The sequence below is a fragment of the Lissotriton helveticus genome, chromosome 2_1 (assembly GCF_964261635.1).
Source record: "Lissotriton helveticus chromosome 2_1, aLisHel1.1, whole genome shotgun sequence".
Lineage (NCBI taxonomy): Eukaryota > Metazoa > Chordata > Amphibia > Caudata > Salamandridae > Lissotriton > Lissotriton helveticus.
Window position 1 is genome coordinate 570328559 of NC_136059.1, and position 20080 is coordinate 570348638.

Here is a 20080-nt window from a genome sequence, read left to right on the forward strand (position 1 = left end):
TTTTCGGAATGGAGTTCTTTCCATATGGTGCAGGCCGCACGGCGTCGATAGGCCCAAAGGCCCACTTGGATAACTGGAATGGAAACTTCGTTGTCGAAATGTGTCGCAGTCGATGTCGAAGGCAGGTAGTATATGTTTTATGAAGTTCTGTGCATCGAAGTTGCAGAAAAACAGTTTCTGGCCAGAGCGGAGAAACTTTCATCCGAACCCAGTGGCGGAAAAAAACTATCTGAGGATGGAGCCGATGCCCATGCGCAGTATTGTCCAAGGGAGGAGTCACCTATCGGGACTAACAAAGACTTCTTCCAAGAAGACAACAACCTGCAATCATCCGAGCCCAACACCAGGTGGCGATCTAATGCAGTGTACTATCTGCAGCTCATATGCCTCGAACAGACAGTTATTATCCCAAAAGACCAAGGAGACATACGTTTCTGTATGTCACTTCCTGCTTCTTTCCCTTACTTCTGGTTTCTCTATATATGAGTAACTGGAACTATCAGTAAGAAAACATTACTTATAATTTCAGTTCTGCATCACAGGAAGGCTTCCTGAAGTCATGAATTCAAAATATTCCCACCAACGTGAGGCGGCCTCAAAACATTTGTAGAAAAATCTTTATTTGAGGTAGGCATTTCAAAGGCAGTGGATTATAGAACACCCCCATAAAGTTAAGGATGAAGCAGTCTGGTTTTTCCTCACCGGAATAGTCAATTTTAGTAACAGTAAAAAGCTTGCACTCTAGCACCTGGCTGCAAAATGCTAGCTTCACACGCTAGAACCATACGCTGTATTCCAGTAAAGAAAATTGAAGAACAAGAATGCCTGTAAGCCAAAATGCAATAGGTTGAAAAGAGGACAATACTCCTTTAAGGCTCAGCACCTTAACTCACCCCACATGGCTATACTGACAGTTTATCTCACATCCTCAGTTCTTTCTGAATGGCCAAGTATAATCTCTAAGTTATTCGAGGAAAACACTGGTGTTTGGGGAGTTGATGGATTGTTTTAACTTCAGTGAGTATTCCTATACGGCAGAAGTTAAAATACAAGGAAAACTACAAGTTACTTACCTGTACACTGTGGTTCTCCAATATTGAGATCTTATATAGATTCACATGCTTGAATCTTCCCTGTCGTCATGGTGGAAGTACCACAGAAACAGTAAAAAAGTAGTACTAAAACTTTAAACTCAATTCCCACTGAAATTCACTAGCTTCTAGCAATCTATTATCGTTGTTTTAAAACATCCGAACTTCAGTCAGTCAAAGCATAGACCATAGAGTCTCCATCCCCTGCAGGGACACCACACCTCAGATTTCGAACACAAGGGTAAACAGAACAATAGAGATATGGAAGGTAAACCTGAAAGGGGAGGAAGGCGGGCCAAATGTGTATCTATAAAAGATATCAACACGGGAGAACCACAGTGTATAGATAAGTAACTTGTGTTTTCTCCAATATTTTATCTTTTATAGATTCACATGCTTGAATCAGAATAGTAAGCAGTTCTCAAATGGCAATGGCGGCAGGTAACCTGAACCATCCCACCATGAGATCCAAAAGTAGAAAATAAAGTAAAGCAGATATTGTAATTGCAGAAACAAACAATAGGCATATAGTGTAGCCGTTATTCTTTAACCCGTTCCGCGTTGGCCGACGGGAGCACTCCCTCCCTGGTGCTGCGAACAACCGTTGGCCGACGCAGCCCCGCCCACCCTTGATGAACGCCAGCACCGCGGCAGAATTGCCGCCGCAGTAAACAGGTTAAGATGAAGGTAACCAAAATGCATTAATCATCAATATTACAATAAGGATAACATAAAGAGACACTAATAAGGTCATATCTTATGCAAACAGATGTTGCAGACCAGTCACCTTCCATCCAGGCAGTAATGGTTTCCGAAATTATGGACGTTCGTCCATGTCGTTGCCCTGCAAATGTCGGGTAAAACATTCCAGCAAACAGTAGTTTAACCAAGATAGGGGTCAGGCCCAATGGACAGGACCCAGGTAGGGCCATTTATAAATATGCAAACAAAAACAACACCTGGGATCCTTATTCTTTAAAAGCAATAACCACATTATATGCTTTTTGTGGTGGGGTTATTTATTTACCCTATTTTTTCAGTACTTTTGTTACTTATTTTGTTAAGGAAATTCTCTTCTTTCTACAACAACACATGTATCAAACAAGAATTATTCTACATTTAACATTAATGACATTGACATGTTTTGACGACATATAACATTTAAATCTTTTACCAACATCATATTATAAACAATATGTCAAGGACTCAAAAACAATTATGATGCCCTACAAGTATACATCATATATATATAGATGTCATTTGAGATGTCATCAGTGATGTCATGAGTGATGTCACTGACCATGTCATGAGTGATGTAATATGTGACGTCATCAGCAGTGCATTGCACGCGCAAGTTATAGTGAGTCCAACTAACTATAACGTGGGAATTTCAATGGTTTTATGCGAGTAAAATTTCCACCTAACTATAACTATAACTGGTGTGAAACCTATGGTTTTTTCAGTGAATTTAATAGGTTTTTTAAATGCTAATTCCTAACTATAACTGGTGTGAAACCTATGGTTTTTCAGTGAATATATATATATATATATATATATATATATATATATATATATATTACCTACTGGCGATAGCCAGTAGGTATATATAGTTAGGATTTTTTCTCTATGGGATTTTTGAAAATTCTATGTCTAATAACTTTGGCGTTTGAGGATGGAATTGGCTGAAACTTTCAGGAAAATGGAACATTTTGTTTCTGAGCAGCCCCTGAAAATTTGGGGGGGTTTCGTCAAGGGGGGGCCGAGAAAAAAGGGGGGTCCCAAAAACGAGTTTTTCCCATTCAATTTTCCATAGTTGGCCTCACTTTTAGCTCGAACGGCTGAATGGATTTCCACGAAACTTGGCAAAATTGTAGGGACTGGTAGCCCGATGTGCCTTTGCTAGGTCTCAATATATGTGCTCCAGTGGATTTTGAGAAATTAACGTTCAAAAAAATATATATATCTGTAAGCGCGCTCCGGGCAGCGCCCCGGTTCGCGTACCTGACGCGTAACGGAACTACGCGAAGCGAAGCTGATTGGCTCTCCGGTGTCTGTCAACATTCTAAACAGTCCGGTGCGGCCGCCATCTTGTCTCTCGGTAGGATCAAGAGAGAAGATGTGGTGAAAAACGAAGGGGGGAATGAAGGAAAGGGGGCAAGGTAGACCCCTCCTGACCCCCTAGGATTAATGAGGGGGATATTAAAGTGCCCCGCGGGGCAAAAAAAAATAAAAAAAAATTGCGATTTTTCGCCATAGAGGCGCGTCCCGGTACGCGAACCGGGCAGCTAACCGGCAGCGTAACGGGAGTCCGCCATCTTGTGTTTTTGGAGCGTCCGGTTCGCGTACCGGGTAGCGTCCCGGTAAGCGTAACAAGAGAAACAGTAAAAAAAAAAATAAGGGAATAGATTTACAGCAAACTTTGAAAAATTGTAGGGACTGTTTGTTTGATGTGCCTTTGCAAGGCTTCAAGATATGTGCACGTGTGGATTTTGTCTAATTAAGGTTAAAAAAATATATATATCTGTAAGCGTGCTCCGGCGCGCTTACGTTACGGGTTTTGTTTGCGCTGCAGAGCCAATACGTCACGGTTATGCGACGCGTCATGAGGCGTCTCACGTGGCTACGTGATACTTCACGTAATAAAGAATATATTTTACAGATATAGATATTAGCTTTTAAAAAAACAATGAAATTCACTGAAAAAACCATAGGTTATAGACCATATATAGTTAGGAATTTGCATTTACAAAACCTTGAAAATTCACTGAAAAAACCATAGGTTAGAGACCATATATAGTTAGCTGGACATTTTATTGACATAAAACCAATGAAATTCCATATATAGTTAGTTGCACTAACTATATATCGCGCACCCGCAATCCACTGCTGATGATGTCACATATTACATCATTCATGACATGGTCAGTGACATCCCTGATGACATCACTGATGACATCTCAAATGACATCACTGATGACATCTCAAATGACATCACTGATGACATCACTGATGACATCTCATTTGACATTACTGATCACATCACTGATGACATCATTCATGTGATAATACGATGAACCTCTTCAGACTCTAATATAACCTTAGATACACTCAGTGTAAACAGACACTCACAGACTGTCACTCATCCATGAAGTTACACACACACCTAGTCAGTCATGCAAAGAATCAATCACACCTCCATTTTCTCAACTATACAGTTATACACACCTTACTTATTCAAACACATACTAACACATATTTACTCTCTTATACAATCCCGGATACAAGTTCACAATGATCCATACAGCCACTCACACATTCACTGGCTCTTATGCACAGTTATTTATATATGTCAACTCTCACATGTACTGTGTTTTACATATGTACTTACTTTGATATGTACCACTGAGATATCCATTCACTCACCAATACACTCATGCACACAGTCAACCGCCCATACAGCTGTTTCCACATGCACTTTTGAACCCATACATCTAGTGAATCAACTGCTCACACATCTATGCACAGAGTCATACACCTCCCAGACACCCACACACACACTCAGTCTCCCATACAAATACATGGGCAATCAATCAATAACCCATATAGTTACTCATATAGCTACTGATCAACACATGCAGCAGTTTACAGAATAACAGATATAATGATGCACAAATTAAGACAGTTTAGTCACTAACCCATGCACTCAGTGAGACACATTTAATCACTCACTCATACAGTCAGTCATGCACCTACTAAATCCTTCATCCAGACACTTATAAATCCACTCATTCTTTAATTTGTAAGACATATTTTAACTTTACAGAAACATACAGTCACTGGATGTTGTCATCAGTGATGTCATCAGTGATGTCATTTGAGATGTCATCAGTGATGTCATCAGTGATGTCACTGACCATGTCATGAATGATGTAATATGTGACATCATCAGCAGTGGATTGCGGGTGCGCGATATATAGTTAGTGCAACTAACTATATATGGAATTTCATTGGTTTTATGTCAATAAAATGTCCAGCTAACTATATATGGTCTCTAACCTATGGTTTTTTCAGTGAATTTTCAAGGTTTTGTAAATGCAAATTCCTAACTATATATGGTCTATAACCTATGGTTTTTTCAGTGAATATATATATATATATATATATATATATATATATATATATATACATAATTTCTATGGCAAAATGAAACCCCTCATTTTGTTCCTTTTCAAATTAAATGTATTAAGTGTTACCACTTTATTCCAATCAAGATGACTTCAGGTGTGCCATACTTTTGTCATAAGTAAGACTGTTAGCGCTCTATTTGTTCCTTAGAACACTCTGGGACATTCTGTCATTGGGCTATAGTTGGGCTGCATCTGGCTGATATTTGGGCTACATTTGGTTTTTTTTGTCTCTGGTTGCCATCTTTGGGCTACATTGGGCTACATTTGGGCTCTAACATATATATAGCCCATTGTAGCCCAATATATATTTTTTCAAAGTTAATTTTTGTAAAAAACCACTGGAGCATATATCTTGAGACATAGCAAAGGCACATCGGGGTACCAGTCCCTACAATTTTGCCAAGTTTGGTGGAAATCCATTCAGCCGTTCGGGCTAAAAGTGAGTCCACCGCCCTATGGAAATTAACATGGGGAAAACACGTTTTGGGACCCCCCTTTTATCTCGGCCCCCGCTTGACAGATCCCCCCGAAACTTTCAGGGAAGGAGCGGAGCGCAGCGAGGCAAAGTTAAGGAAAATTACAGGCAGATCCCTCATTCGGCGCCAAAGTTATTCCCAATAGAATGTTGCAGGTTTCCTATGGAAAACGATCCTAACTATAACTACCTACTGGCGACCGCCAGTAGGTAATGTATATATATATATATATATATATATATATATATATATATATATATATATATATATATATATATATATATATATATATATATATACACAACCATACGCCTCATCCTACTAGGGCATATATATATGTACAAAAAGTTTTTGCTATCCTTATTGAATCAATTCACTCGTGGCAAAACTGAGCATGTTGCTATGTCTTCCCACAAAGCAACATGCTCAGTTTTGCCGCGAGTACATGAGAAGCGAGTAGAAGCCACGATTCAAACAAGATAGATAGTATTGACTGAAAGAGGATAATGAATAGGATGGAGCAGTAAATCTCCCCCATCTAAGGAATATCTCAGATTCGACTTCTTAAAGTTTGAGCGCGCTTGTGGCAAGAAAATCTCGGCCGCACACACTTCAGCCCACAGAACCGAGGGTGCACACAGTTCATCTTGCTGCCTATATTTGGGATCTGCCAGGTCTTACAGGATTGCCTTAAAGACATAAACACAAGATATGGCCAGTATGTTTTCACTAAGGAGCCCTGATGAAAGCCCGTAAAGAAAACAACGAGGCTAGAAACGCGTCGGCATAATCAATCCATGGCACAATCAATCTATGATGTTAAATAGTTGAATTGCAAATCAGGCTAAGTGAATTGATTCAATCAGGATAGCAAAAACTTTTTGTACATATATATGCATGAACTGGGGGCCATGTCTGAACTGGGGTGGCAGAGTGGGCTAAAGAACGGTGATGGATTAAACCCAGATCTGTTGACTGGGTGTGAGTGTTTGATTGGTTCAGATGCTCCGTTCATCACCACCCCCTTTTGTACCGCTTAGATCGCCATATGTTGGCAGGGTATGCTCAGACGTGAGTCGCTTGCTCACTTTGCCACTGGATTCAAGCAAGCCTGGCTGAAGACGGCTGAAATGCCAGAAACCGGTCATAGGAAGCTTGTTTCCGGTCCAGGGAAGGCACGGCTTGACAGTTCGGGCTGGACTGTTCCCATGAGGCACAGGGTCAGACTGATTTGCATATGGCCATGTCTGAACTGGGGTGGCAGAGTGGGCTAAAGAACGGTGATGGATTAAACCCAGATCTGTTGACTGGGTATGAGTGTTTGATTGGTTCAGATGCTCCATCCATCACCACCTCCTTTTGTACCGCTTTGTTCGCCATTAGTTGGCAGGGTATGCTCAGACGTGAGTCCCTTGCTCACTTTGCCACTGGATTCAAGCAACCCTGGCTGAAGACGGCTGAAATGCCAGAAACCGGTCCTAGGAAGCTTGTTTCCGGTCCAGGGAAGGCATGGCTTGGCAGTTCGGGCTGGACTGTTCCCATGAGGCGCAGGGTCAGACTGATTTGCATATGGCAAAGTCTGAATGGGGTTGGCAGAGTGGGCTAAAGAACGGTGATGGATTAAACTCAGATCTGTTGACTGGGTATGAGTGTTTGATTGGTTCAGATGCTCCGTCCATCACCACCTCATTTTGTACCGCTTTGTTCGCCATAAGTTTGCAGGGTATGCTCAGACTTGAGTCCCTTGCTCACTTTGCCACTGGATTCAAGCAAGCCTGGCTGAAGACGGCTGAAATGCCAGAAACCGGTCCTAGGAAGCTTGTTACCGGTCCAGGGAAGGCATGGCTTGGCAGTTCGGGCTGGACTGTTCCCATGAGGCGCAGGGTCAGACTGATTTGCATATGGCCATGTCTGAACTGGGGTGGCAGAGTGGGCTTAAGAACGGTGATGGATTAAACCCAGATCTGTTGACTGGGTGTGAGTGTTTGATTGGTTGAGATGCTCCGTCCATCACCACCTCCTTTCGTACCGCTTTGTTTGCCATAAGTTGGCAGGGTATGCTCAGACGTGAGTCCCTTGCTCACTTTGCCACTGGATTCAAGCAAGCCTGGCTGAAGACGGCTGAAATGCCAGAAACCGGTCCTAGGAAGCTTGTTTCCGGTCCAGGGAAGGCATGGTTTGGCAATTCAGGCTGGACTGTTCGCATGAGGCACAGGGTCAGACTGATTTGCACATGGCCATGTATGAACTGGGGTGGCAGTGTGGGCTAAAGAACGGTGATGGGTTAAACCCAGATCTGTTGACTGGGTGTGAGTGTTTGATTGGTTCAGATGCTCCGTCCATCACCACCCCCTTTTGTACCGCTTTGTTCGCCATAAGTTGGCAGGGTATGCTCAGACGTGAGTCCCTTGCTCACGTTGCCACTGGATTCAAGCAAGCCTGGCTGAAGACGGCTGAAATGCCAGAAACCGGTCCCGGGAAGCTTGTTTCCGGTCCAGGGAAGGCATGGCTTGGCAGTTCGGGCTGGACTGTTCCCATGAGGTACATGGTCAGACTGATTTGCATATGGCCATGTCTGAACTGGGGTGGCAGAGTGGGCTAAAGAACGGTGATGGGTTAAACCCAGATCTGTTGACTGGGTGTGAATGTTTGATTGGTTCAGATGCTCCGTCCATCACCACCCCCTTTTGTACTGCATTGTTCACCATAAGTTGGCAGGGTATGCTCAGACGTGAGTCCCTTGCTCACTTTGCCACTGGTTTCAAGCAAGCCTGGCTGAAGACGGCTGAAATGCGGGAAACCGGTCCTAGGAAGCTTGTTTCCGGTCCAGGGAAGGCATGGCTTGGCTGTTCGGGCTGGACTGTTCCCATGAGGCACAGGGTCAGACTGATTTGCATATGGCCATGTCTGAACTGGGGTGGCAGAGTGGGCTAAAGAACGGTGATGGATTAAACCCAGATCTGTTGACTGGGTGTGAGTGTTTGATTGGTTCAGATGCTCCGTCCATCACCACCCCCTTTTGTACCGCTTTGTTCGCCATAAGTTGGCAGGGTATGCTCAGACGTGAGTCCCTTGCTCACTTTGCCACTGGATTCAAGCAAGCCTGGCTGAAGACGGCTGAAATGCCAGAAAACGGTCCTAGGAAGCTTGTTTCCGGTCCAGGGAAGGCATGGCTTGGCAGTTCGGGCTGGACTGTTTCCATGAGGCACAGGGTCAGGCTGATTTGCATATGGCCAAGTCTAAACTGGGGTGGCAGAGTGGGCTAAAGAACGGTGATGGATTAAACCCAGATCTGTTGACTGGGTGTGAGTGTTTGATTGGTTCAGATGCTCCGTCCATCACCACCCCTTTTGTACTGCATTGTTCACCATAAGTTGTATGCTCAGACGAGAGTCCCTTGCTCACTTTGCCACTGGATTCAAGCAAGCCTAGCTGAAGACGGCTGAAATGCGGGAAACCGGTCCTAGGAAGCTAGTTTACGGTCCAGGGAAGGTATGGCTTGGCAGTTCGGGCTGGACTGTTCCCATGAGGCACCGGGTCAGACTGATTTGCATATGGCCATGTCTGAACTAGGGTGGCAGAGTGGGCTGAAGAATGGTGATGGATTAAACCCAGATCTGTTGACTGGGTGTGAGTGTTTGATTGGTTCAGATGCTCCGTCCATCACCACCCCCTTTTGTACCGCTTTGTTCCTCAAGCACTGCCAGGCGTTGCCACAGTTGCTGCTGGTCCTCCGTGCGGGCATCCACTGACATTTCCAGCCCATCCACCCGGTCTCCCAAGTCAGTTACCTCCTTTCTGAGTTCTCGCGCACACGAGTGAACCTCTGGGCGCAGAGCGCCAATCTCCATCTTGAGATCTGACATGAAAGATGTCATAAATGCCTGGGTCACCGGCGCAGAGTCCCCCGCGGCCTGTGGTGCCACCTCAGTAGGGCCCGACGCTTCCATCTTGCCCACACAGAGTTGTCCGTGCATGGTTGTTCTAATGTAGACTGAGATATTCACCGCCCAACCAGTGCCACTCTTTTCCCGAGTTTGCAAAGCCCGAAACTGCAGCTGGGGAGTCCGATGTGTAGAGCCCCCCTCAGGCCTCCAAACCTCAAGACGCAGGCTACCTCTTGTTTAGGTCCACCGCCTCTCTGTCCTCTCCGCAACAGTGCCTACCGGCGGGACACTTCAGGCGTGGTGAAGCCCTCTAGACCAGGCTAGGGGGTCCGAGTGTCCGCTTCAGGGGTCCTGCTACTCCAAGCCAGTCCACACCTCCCGTGCACCCCGTCCGCAACAAGCACACTTGAAGCCCTGTAGGACCTGCAACACACTCTGGCCCGCCAGCATACTGCGTCACTCCGCTATACCCCCAGCCGCTCACTTGTTGTAATGCAGGTGTCCCGGTCTCCCCCTCCACCTCTCCAGCCAACATGATATGAGCTTCAGATCTCCGTAGTGTTAGAGCAAGCCGCCCAGTGCTTCTAGGCCGTCCCGCTTAACAGTCGCAAAATGGCGGCACTTTCGCCCTGTACTAGGTGTCCCCCTCGCAATTACCCAGCTGCCACTGTGTAGCCGCTTTCCACTATGTCCCTCTGTAACCCCCTAGGTAGTATCGCGGAGGGCAGAGGCTTTAAGCAGGGTACAGGTTCCCCGGATGCAGCAGCGCGCGAGGTCCAGTGCCTCTGGGCCGCCCGGCATAACAATCTCAAATTGGCGTGAAAGCGCTCTTCCTGCCTTTCCGCTCTCCTGTGGCTCCCGAACCCCAGCCGCTGCACCCGGTATGGGCCCCAATAGCCCGCGATGCAGTGATTGCAGTCAGCCCTGCCGGGGCCCGCCCCGCAAAGTTCCGCCGTGCAAGAGCCGCAGGATGGGCTCTACTAGGCCGCTGCTGTTCTAGGCCGCTCCTCCGTCCCCTCTGGCAGCCCCGATGTAGGCCCCATCAGTGTAACCCTCGGGGCGCCGCCTGTCAGCCTGCCTCAGTCCCCTTCAGTCGCTTGAGGGCATCAGTTCTGCCACGCCCGCCTCCGCTGCTCAGATCGGACCCCTATGAGCCAGGGTCCCGGGGATTCACCAGGGTGCCAGGGGAGGGGGGCTCCTCCTAGTCCCTCACAAAATGGCAGCTCGCTTCATCAGGCCACCTGTCCCCCGTCGCACTCTGTACCTCTGATCGTTGCCGGGCAGTGTCCATTCCTTCCACCGGCCTCCCAGGTCACCCCGATCAATGCCCACATCAAGGGCGGCCGCGACCACGTCTCGGTGACTCTCAGCCAGCCCAGGGAAAATCACAAGGTCTCAAGGCCTAGAGGCGGGTGATCCAATGCTTCCAAGCCGCTCCTCCCCAATGCCACCAAGGGTCAAATATGCCAGTTGTGCCCCCCTGCCTCATACTTGCTGCAATGTCAGTGTCACGTTCCCCTCCTCCACCTCGTACACCAGTGCAGTATGAAGTTCAGGCCTCCACAGCGTTATGCCAGCTGCCCAGCGCCTCCAAGCCGCTCCTCTTCCCAAACACAAAATGGCGAGACACCCACCTCGAGTCGGGCGATCCCTCCCCCCTAGGCAGTCTCACAGGGGTAGGGGCTTCGTGCAGCAGGAGCCTCCAGCCCCTTCAGGAACAGTACCGCCGACGATTTCCAGGCCGGGCTGTAGGGTATGCAATGCCGGGTCGCTCGGGCATGCTCTCTGTCAGCCTGAATCTGCCAGCCCATGCACAGGGGCCCAGGGAGTCACCAGTCCGTCAGGAGGGCCCCGTCAAAGGCTTCACAACACGGCCGGCAGCTCCGTCCGGCCGCCAGCCCCCCGCTGCTCTCACCGACTCAGACGTCCGCTTGGTGGCAAACAATCCCTCAGCCAACTCTCGGGGCACCACGATCGCTACCCACCTCAATGGCGGCAGCCATACTTTCAGGAGAGGGCCGCAGGGCAGGCCCCGGAAAGCCGCCCAGTCAATTCCCGCCTCTGCAGTCTTCAATGCGGGCCACCCCGGCGTGGGCTGCCGGTGTGTCACCGGTCCGTTCACCGCAGCTCCCACCAGTCAGCCAAGGTTGCTATGTTGCCAGCCGTCCCCGACTCACCGGGGCCCGGGGAGATCAACAGCACGCAGAGTAGACACTGCCAGAGAGTCCCCAAAATGGCAGGCAATGTCACCAGGCCTCCGACCTTCCTCTGACTTCTATGCCGCTAGTCGCTGCAGGACAGAATGTCGCCCCTATGCAGGTGCCCCAGGTCTCAGTGGTCAATGTCCACTTCCAGGACGGTAAGTTAAGCACCCCAGCTCCGCTTTAATGGCCTATAATGGTGGTGGACCGCCGGAACTCCCCAGAGACACGTCTCACCGCTGTGAGAAGTTAGCCTGGCATATGATGTCCACTATTCTAGTGGGCACCTTGCACCAGTCTAATCGACCCTTATTGATGGTGGTTGTGAAGTCAACCTTATAGACAAGATATCCTAGTGGTAGCATGGACCAGCAGTCATAGGCGAAGACTTCAGAGAGCATGTGAAGCAAGCTGTTTTACCAATTATAATCCCTTGAATACCAAATGAAAGGACACCACCCAAGGTATATATCAAATATATATGTATTTATTTCTAACACAACTCCTCTGTACTCTTTATGAGGTCAGAGGTAAAAGTACATCACAAGTTACTCAATTAGCATACGATAAGTTGCACAAATACAGCTATGCCCTAGGGGCCTCACAAACCATATACTAAGAAAGCGGTATAAGAACCACGTCTAAAACAGTGAGTAGGCCTAGGCCGGGGGAATCGCTGGGGCTACACAAAACAACCAAATGTTAGGAAGTAGGAGGCCCACGGGAAACGCGTGCAGTGTCTAAACACAGTCGCGAGTTACCATGGACTTATAATGGTAAACCAAGAAGTTACAAAGTTACTGTTTAAGGGCACTTCCGGATGGACTACGACAAAACCCCTTTAGACTAGGACACTTCGAGAGTCAAGACCCACGGAAGCACCGGAGTACTCGTGTTACCTCACCCAGGGAAGCCGGATGCATAGGTGCCGGGTTTCGTCGATGTTTTCTATGAAGATCTGCAAAGAAGTGCTGCAGGCGACCAGAGGAAAAGTGTCCGGGTGGATCGAAGATCTGAAGAACCTGAAAGCAGAGGAGACAGAGTCTGGGTCATTAGCCAGTGACCAGGAAGGTACCAGGGAGGAACCAGGCGATGTCGCGATGATCTCAGGTGAGGAGGTGAAGCTTGTCTCTGAAGACACGAGGACCAGGAGGTGTCGACGACGACCAGGAGCTGGATTCGAGCTGTCCCACGAAGGATCTAGTTGACTGCGGTGTCGGTATCCGGATTGGACCGAACAAGCCTTGGCAACCGCAATCCACGCAAGAAGTGAAGATGGGCTTCGGTGCAGACCAGCAAGGTCTGAGGAGCTTCTCCTTTGCAGGGAAGCTGGAGCAAGCCTGGAGCAACCAGGAAAACAGTTTGTTTCAAAGGAATGTCTTCAGGGGGCTCACTAGCCAATGGGCAAGCAACCGAGAAGACACGTCGAGCTGAAATGCAAGAGCAGGCCCCACGCGGCACTCGTTGAGTGTGGAGGGCTGAGCTTCGGTGCAAATGGTGCTCGGGTCTGGGGCTTCTCGTACCTAAATGCACAACTGCGAGTTACCTCAGGAGTCGATGCAGTTAGCAAAATGCAGATTGTCCAGGGTGTCCGGTCTCACGTCTCTCGTGTCCGCCACGGGTCTCAGCTTTGACGTGGATGTGGGTCGGAGTCAGAGAAGTCTGGAAGTCCAGTTCCTGTGTCGCTAAGTCTTCGGGTTCCGGCGGGAGCGTCGACAAAGCAGACCCGCAAGTTACTGGTGGTGCCTGTTTCCACAGGGTGGCCACTCCTTGACCAGAAGGGAGATGTCTTCCGTCTTCTAGTCAGAATAGAATGTCAAAGGTCCAAGAGTTATGTATCAAAGTTTCGTTCCAGGATAATATAAAGTCCTGGGGACACAGCTCCTATACTTATACTAAGCTAAGGTGCTTGATTACCTGCTAGGTCCCTCCTATGGGTGGACCTGGGAAGGGGGTGGTTACACACCTTTCCCTTTGTTCAGTTTCGCGCCAGAGCGGGGCTGGAGTGCCCCAGCAACTGGTTTGAACCGGGCTTTGCATGGAGCACCTTGTGTGCCCCCGGCAGTGTCTCAAAAAGCATCTGCTGATGCAGCCCTCCCTGTCCCAATACACATCAGCCTGTCTGTGGAGGTGCTGGCACCTCCCTGGACAGGAAACCTATTGTCCAGGCCTCCCCTGCCGGAGTTTCGTCCAGCAGCAGGAGGTCAGACTTGTGTCTGTGGCAGCAGCATCCATTTTGTGGTGCTGGGGCTCTGTTTAACTTTAACCGGGTAAAGCAGTAACTACATGTCTTCTCCCTCTAGAAGGGTGGAATGCTACCCCCGCCACCAGAACTGGTGGGGGGTTAGTATTCCAAAGTGTTTGACACCTTACACGACATGTTTTGATAAAGCCAAACCAAAGTTAGCATTAACCGCGAGGATTATAACGCACTTAAGAGTATATGGTATGGCTATATCATAGAACAGCTATAAAGAAATGGTTACGAAAGCTGCAGAGGGGCTCAGCTCATGCTAGGGCACTCTCTCACCTAAAACCAAGCACTCTGCCTCCAGGATTGTCGAGGCCTACCATAGGAGTGACTTATAGGTGCATATGTGTCTATATGTATAGGTAGATATAGATATACTATATCTAATAAGGGGTGATTACACCACCTTACCCAAGCTGAGTGATCAGCCTGTGGTGTCAGTTTGGAGGGCCAGCCAGGTGTGGCATAATACATGCTGCAGCCCCTGGTAGGCCTTGGATGCACCTATGCCCTGGGTACCTATGGTACACTATACAGGGACTTAAAAAGGTGACCTAATACCCAATCTGGTATGTACCTAAAGTACATGGTATCAATTTAGAGAGAGAACAGCTGGGCTGTGGGTCTGATTAGCAGGTCCACAGCCACACTAAAGTCGAAAAACCAGAAAATCACAGCAAAAAGTGGGGGTGACCATAGGAAGCAGACCCTACTCTCCTAATACTGGATCGCCTGCAAGACCGCGCCCCCCATTATGTATATGTTTTATTATACCGCAAGACTCCCACCTCGTCGTAGGGGATGATTCTAAGCATGTAAATCTATGAAAGATACCCCAATACTGGATAAGCTCCAGTTCTCTCAAAACCATTATGCTGAAAATCTGCAGCATCTTGTCATGACACAATTGAAGTACCAGTCCCCCAAGGTTGCCCATCGACAGCGCATCCATAGCCGAACAGTCAAAGTATGAACAGGAGAGCCTTATTTAGAACAGCCACAATGTGGAGGATCCAAACACACTGTCAACTCTCGAATGAATGAAACTCTGAACCAACACAGTACATACATACCAGTCTTTGCCACAACAGATAGCATAAGTAAAAAAACGCTATGTGGGTTATGATTAAACCGAGTGACTAAACAGAATAAGAGCTGAGCATAAATGCTCAGGCCTACCTTGTGGGCAAGCGTGATTGTCGGTTTGCCTATAGGAACATGAGTAGTCAAGTATAAGCTATTTGATTATTAGTCAATATTAAGAGCTTTTACAAATCAGTTGGTCTGGTACATACCTTCTGGCTGGTTGTACTTCCGTCCCAGCCTAAGGATGGCTGGGTCAATGTGATATTTCGGTATCAATATAGCGCCACGAAATGCTGTAAAGAGAATATATTGAAACTGGTCAGCTAATAGGTGACCGGATTTATATTTCAAGAACAGGATATCCAATTCATGGGGGTCAATGGCAGTATATGCACTGTTTGTAACGATTAGTGCATGGTCATATTGGGGTGCTAAATAGTAATAGGCTCATCGAACCACCTCCCATCATCATATTCCAAATGCAGGATATCTAAGTTATGGGGGTCAGTGGCAGTATATGTACTGTTAGTAAAGATTAAGGCATGGTCATATTGTGGTGCCTGATAGGGGTATGCTCATCGAAACACCTCCCATCACCGAGATTGAATAACTCGCCAATCTTACCCCAAATGCAATATATTGCGTATATCTCTAGTCAATTTCCGGAATAAATAATTTTATCTCAGCTTGTCCTGGCGCAGTATATTTGCGTCCGTGAACGGGTACTGTAAAAACGAATAATGGGAACCTAAATACATATCCATATATCAGGAATACCGTTCTAACGGAGAGCCTAGTGATTAGAAGCGTGAGTCTAATTCACTCTTACCTCTTATTGTGGCACCAATCCACGTGTATTACGTCTATCTCTAGTCCGTATCCGGAATAAGTTATTTAACTCAGCTTGTCCTGGTGCAATATATTCGCATCCGTGAGCGGTGCTAGAAAAAACGAACAATGGGAACCTGAATACCTATCCATATCAGGAGTACCCTTCTAACAAAAAGTAACGTGATTAGAAACGCGAGTCAATTGGACTCTTATCTCGTAAGAGTCCATTGTGGCACCAATCCTTCTTCAGTCTATCCGTGGTTCGTGTGTTTCTATTTGGCCTGCCAGAAGTAGGAAGTTATATTCAACCTGTGCTGTCCTGTGCGGGACTAGACCACCTCTACTGGCAATGTTATTTGTTAATTTTGGAAATTAAGTGTTAAATCCCAAAACAAATTGGGGACTACATTAAGGCCCAGATGTAGGTAAATCTGATTTACCGACTCTAGAATACCGAATTTTACAGATTCGGTATTCTAGATTCGGTAAATCAGATGTAGGTAAAAAATCGGCAATTTTTACCAAATCTGTATGATTCGGTAATTACCGAATCGGTATTTACCGATTCGGTAATTGCCATTGATTCCTATGGGCCTACAGGCCCATAGGAATCAATGTCAATTACCGAACCGGTAAATACCGATTCGGTAAAATTACCGATTTTGCAAGGGGAACAGGGTGTCACTTTGACACCCTTTTGCACCCCTGATTTTGGCTTGTGTGCCATGTGACACACATACACGCCCTTAGGGCATGTATGTGTGCCACATGGCACAGGTGTACATGCACAGATGTGCATGTACACAGGAATTCGTTATTTACCATGCAATAGTATTACATGGTAAATAACGAATCGGTAATGGCCTGTGGCACTGTTTGAAGTGCCACCTACATCTGGATTTACAGATTCAGTATATTTACCGATTCAGTATTTTACAGAATCGGTAAATTTACCAAATCGGTAAATATACCGATTCTGTAAATCTAAGGCCCCCTACATGTCAAACACCAAATACCGGTCAGTAACGGCCGAAATCGGCCATTACCGACCGGTATTTGGTGTCCTACATCTGGCCCTAAATCTTCTCTGTATCTTTTCTCAGCCCTGAGGAAGTCGTTGGTAATTCATATACGACGAAACACGTGTTGGCGAGAAAACATTACAAGACACCATACATTAAAGATTTCCTGGAGAAAATATTGTGTTTATTTGAAAAAGTATTATGCGAAGAATTTTGTTTTGGTGTGATAGGGACCTGTATATTTTGTAAGGGATCTGCTGATCCAACAAAGGGTAATTTGGATGATTGACCCTTCCCTAAGCACCCATAACTGAGATAACTTAGAGAGCAAATAATAACACCGAAATCGGTGAGCGCCACCAACTATCCAGGATATAATCATCCCATCCCATATCATAGTAAAAAAAGCTATCCATTAGGTCAAAGAAGTCAGAACACTGATGTTCCATATCTTCAAAGTTAATAAAGGACGACTGTGTACAACAATATCTTATAGGTTGCACAACACTCCCTATTTGATCTCCCAATCATACTTCTAAGCAATTGAAACAGCTCTGTGACTGCTTTTATGGGACGGCGGCTCTCCAAGTATCTCTCTGCAGAAGTTAACAAGGGGTAGTATGATGGGGGAGCGGCAATCCCGGCTTTGCGAAAATACTATTGGGCAGTCCAGATAACAGTGGCTAACCATTGGGTCATTATCCTCCGGATGACCCGGCATATAAAATGGACCATTATAATATGCAACCAGGAGGATACTTGAGAGCTATTTATGGAGGCGACAAGATGGAATCCTTTCTTGAGCCAACCTCCACTACACTGCAGGTGTGGAAAGAGGCACTTGGGTGGAAGGATAGACTCACACAGATGACACCATTGTGGGATTCTGATTGCTTGGGACTACTGGCACAGCAAGACTGTTTTAAGAGGTGCAATTTGATCGGCCACTCGCAGATTCATATCCACTGGAAGACAGACTATTGGATGACTGTCTTGAAAAGAAGTCGATATATTTGATCTATTGCAAGCCCATGAATAATTCTCCAGATCCCTCACTAGCTCTCCGTGCCCGGTGGGAGCAAGACCTAGGACAGATAGAAGACGAGGACTGGATGGAGGCACTAGCTTCACCCCAAGAGGTAGCCATCCGATCACTAATTCAGGCTAGTGTAATTAATAATACTCCACTGAACATACATTGCCCACACAACTCTGATAAAAATGGGTAGACTAGACTCCCCAAGCTGTATTCGGGGGTGTGGACAGGAAGGCACCTTCCTCCACATACTATGGGAATGTTCAGATATACAGACATATTGGGAGGGAGTGGTTTCCTGCATGCGAGAGATTCATTCGCTACAGACACAGCCACCAGCACAATGGTGTCTCCCGAATATTTGGAGTGAAACTGACCTTTCAAGTAAATAACGTCTCTGGATGACCTTGGGATTTGTAGTGGCAAAACGTAACATAGCTAGACTATGAAGTGCCTCATCGGCTCCTGTGCTGAATGAATGTAAAAGGGCTATGGATCGGTGCAGGATGGCGGAAAAAACATATATGAGAGCAGAGGATGCCCAGACAAATAGACAAATGTTTGGGGGAGGTGGAATGAATATCGAGGTATGATATGTGCACCAATACCACCATCAAGTCAAAGAAATCGGATAGTAACAGCCTAAAATATGGGGGGTTGGAGACATAACCATTGATATCCTGAAACTGTATGAGTCTGCTAATATGAACATTACAGCTTGATGTTAGCTTTGCAACATGTAACATGATAATGTAGGTGCATTGATACGCTGATTGTCAATTGTTTGCTTTTAATGTTTAAATAAAAAGAAATAAAATATAAAAACCAATATCTGATGGAGGCATCTAGCCGCAGATTCCTTACCTTTGCACTCCCAGGCATCAGGCTGAATGCAGAATATTTTTCTCAGCAGTCACCCTGCGCCCCGGTAGGTGGCTTCGGTCGACTCCGCATGACATTGTCGGAGTAGGGTTTGTTGTCGTGGGGATGTCCGCTTCATCAATATAACTGCCACTCCGGTCAGGTGACGTCAGTTATTTTCTTTCCACGCCATCAGCACTGATCCGTTGAAGAAACCTAACCCCTGTCAATTTTTGACAGACTTTTTTCGACTTTTGCTTGGTGTTTAGGTCTGTCACGTCGAGTAAAATACTTCGGGGTTCAAGCCGTGCGGCGTCTGTCACTGCACCATGTTTTTGCATTTGTCACCCCGAGTGGGACGGGTATGCTCAGACGTGAGTCCCGTGCTCTCCTCACCACTGGAGTCAAGCTATCCTGGCTGATGACAGCTGATAGCCAGAAACCGGTCCTAGGATGCTTGATTCCGGTCCAGTGAAGACATATTGGCAGTTCGGGCTAGACTGTTCCCATGAGGCACAGGGTCAAGGCTGATTTGCATATGGCCATGTCTGAACTGGGTTGGTGTGGTGAGCAAAAAAACGATGGATTTAGGCCCAGATCTCTGTACTGGGGTGAATGTATGACATTGTTTTGCATTCTGTCCATCAACTGTTGTTTTTGCATTTGTCACCCCGAGTGCGACGGGTATGCTCAGACGCGAGTCCCGTCCTCTCCACACCACTAGAGTCAAGCCATCCTGGCTGGTGACGGCTGATAGCCAGAAACCGGTCCTAGGATGCTTGATTCCGGTCCAGTGAAGACATGGCTTGCCAGTTCGGGCTGGACTGCTCCCATGAGGCACAGGGTCAAGGCTGATTTGCATATGGCCATGTCTGAACTGGGTTGGTGTGGTGAGCAAAAAACGATGGATTTAGGCCCAGATCTCTGTCCTGGGGTGAATGTATGACATTGTTCTGCATTCTGTCCATCAACTGTTGTTTTTGCATACTGTACCATGTCAGTCACGGACCCCCATATGGTCTGTCTTTGGTGCTTGGAGCGCGACCATGACCATGACCATGACTCAAAGTCATGCTTCGACTGCTGGGCCATGGTGCCGAAGGCTTTGAGGGAGCGGTCCCTAAAGCTTCTTGTGGTCCGGCGCCTGGACC

The 20080-nt window shown here is 46.9% G+C and overlaps 1 protein-coding gene across 5 annotated transcripts in view; it reads right to left on the minus strand.

Annotated features, from left to right (window-relative positions):
• Window positions 1-20080, minus strand: part of ANKRD31 (ankyrin repeat domain 31) — a 2265957-nt gene that overhangs the window by 2071347 nt on the left and 174530 nt on the right. The window contains exons 1-2 of one of the 5 annotated variants that reach the window (XM_078675244.1): window positions 16009-16037; window positions 15389-15472 (exon numbers count right to left, since the gene is read on the minus strand). The exons of the other annotated variants lie outside the window; for them this stretch is intronic. The gene's annotated coding sequence lies outside the window, so the exon portion shown is untranslated. Of the gene's footprint in view, window positions 1-15388; window positions 15473-16008; window positions 16038-20080 lie in introns of those variants that run through there. 5 annotated transcript variants of the gene reach the window in all.